Source organism: Tupaia chinensis, unplaced genomic scaffold (assembly GCF_000334495.1).
Source record: "Tupaia chinensis unplaced genomic scaffold, TupChi_1.0 Scaffold149666_1, whole genome shotgun sequence".
In the NCBI taxonomy this organism is placed as follows: Eukaryota; Metazoa; Chordata; class Mammalia; order Scandentia; family Tupaiidae; genus Tupaia; species Tupaia belangeri.
This window is the reverse complement of record NW_006209511.1, coordinates 38,870-41,299: the sequence shown is the minus strand read 5'-3', so window position 1 is coordinate 41,299 and position 2,430 is coordinate 38,870. Positions and strand designations below refer to the sequence as shown.

The following is a 2,430-nucleotide window of genomic DNA, read 5'->3' as shown; positions in this document are numbered from 1 at the left end:
GAGCATTTTTCATTTCCTTTTTGACTATTCATATGTCTTAGAGTTTTTTGTTCAGATAATTTTTCCCATCTTTTAATTGTGTTGACTTTTTTTTTACCTCCAGGTAAGCCGCTTGAGTTCTCTTGGTATTCTGGTTATCAATCCCTTATTCGAGGCATAGTTTACAAAAATTCTCTCCCATTCTGAGGGTTGTTAATTCACACTAAATCTGTGTCCTTTGCTGTGCTGAAATTTCTTAATCTGCTATAATCCCACTTGTCTATTTTTCCGATTATCTACTGTGCTTTGGAGGTCTTTGCCTACCCTGATGTGTCCCAAAGTATCCCCATGTTTTCCACCAGTAGTTTTATAGTTTGAGTCTATAGTTTAGATTTTTGATCCACTTTGAGTTGATTATTTGTAATAGTGAGAAATAGGGGTCCAGTTTCATCTTTCTACAGGTGGATACTCAATTTTACCAGCACCATTTGCTAAAGAAGTTTTTATTTTCTCACTGGATTGACTGGTACCCTTTGTCAAAAATCAGTTGGCTGTATGCTTTGGGATTTATTTATGGGGTCTCCATTCTGTTACATTGATCTACATTCTGTTTTCTGTGCCATACATGCTGTTTTGATTATCACAACTTTGTAATATATTTTGGGGTCAAGGAGTGAGATTCTTGACCTTCTTATCCAAGATTTCTTTCAAGAGTTTGCACAGGTTTCCAAACTTTACCTTGCTCTTCTCCATCTTCTCCTCCTCATTCTATGGTAACTTCAGGCCCTTCTTAGTAACCAAGATCAGGCTCTTCCCATCAAACTTGACTGCTGCCTGCAGAACTGCTCAATAAGCTCAGTCATCTACATCACCTCAATGCCCTGCTTCTGCACTTGCTCCACAAAAGCAGAGTTGGCCACCTGCTCTTTGCTTTCATCAGTGATGTAATAGATGAAACTCTGTGTCTCCTTCATGCAAGAGACATATTCTTACAGGGAAGTCATCTCATCTCCAGACTAGGAAGTGGCATAACACAGCAGCTCAGAAAGGCATTGCCATTTACTGGAGTCCTCATAGATTCCAAGTTTAGATTTTTGAAGAATGCTTTATAGAATTTATTGTGGTTCTCTTTGTCTTCTGCTGGCTCAGAGAAGAACTCAGGCAACTCCTTTTTTTTCTCTTTCTTTATTTTTAAAAATTTTATTATTATTATTATTTTATCTCTCGAATACAGTTTATCTCTATTCAACACTATAGTAGAAGGTCAAGTGGGGAAAGGTTATAGTATGCATTCACTTAATAAAAACAATACAAATGATAAACATCATCACAGTAATAACAGCTAAAATTTGTATGCCAAGTATAACTTCTATTAATTGTTCTGAGTACATGATTTACGATAACTCATTTAACTACAACTAATCTAGGCAAATTATTTACAGGAAACTGTTACCAACGGCTAAATAGACCATCACATGTTGCTACTCTACTACAAAATGGCAAATGGAAGAGTTAGAGAAAAGCAATTTAAAAAATGGACATACAGGAAACTAAAAAATTGACATTATTAGCATTCATTGCACCTCCACAGAATGCATGTTTCAGTATTTAAGATTTTAAAAAATTACATTCAGAAAACTAGTCTACAGTCCTTGCAGGTACTTATTCAAAGGATGTTTATTTGCTTTTTAAAATTTCCTCTTCCTTTATTTATTTTCATTTAATTTCTTAATTAATTAATTTTTAATTTTTTTCTTTTTTATTATTTTTATTCATTTCATTTCCTTCCACACATTCAATCACATTATTATCATTTAATCACATTATTATTTGTCTTACAAAATGGATATTTAAACAGGTGAATATTTCTCCAAATTTTTAATTTTTATATATTTTTTAATACATTCAATCATATTCTTTAGCTTACAAGCTGATCATTTCAATATGTGAGCATTTCTCCCCGGTCCAGTTGATGAAAATATAACAAAACTACCACCTGTCTCAACAATGCTATCTCCGTATCTTTCCTCTAAATGTTTTTCCCCAGGCCCCACTCTTTCACAACACCACATCTGGCATTCACACCCATCTCCTGTGTTTGTACATCCTTTAGCCCATCATTTTAGTTATAGAGTGCGGACACTTGGTATATATTAAGTGAGGACATACAGTGTCTCTCCTTCATAGCCTGGCTTGCTTCACTCAGCAGTAAATCTTCCATATTCTTTCACTTCCTGTCAAAAGCCAGGGGGTTGTTGTTCTTTTATGGAAGAATAGTATTCCATAGAATATACGTGCCACAGTTTTTCAATCCATTCAGCCGTATGGGGGCATTTGGTTTGGTTCCACGTCTTAGCAATCGTGAAAAATGCTGCAATGGGAACCAGCAGTTGGCGTAATGACTATGTCACTGGACTCCCACGTAGTCGACCGCGGTTCGTGTCCTGGACC

At 35.6% G+C, this 2,430-nt stretch overlaps 1 pseudogene; it reads right to left on the bottom strand.

Annotated features, from left to right (window-relative positions):
• Positions 1-645: 645 nt before the first annotated feature.
• LOC102489948 (heat shock protein HSP 90-beta pseudogene) overlaps positions 646-2,430 on the bottom strand; it is a 9,368-nt pseudogene continuing 7,583 nt past the window's right edge.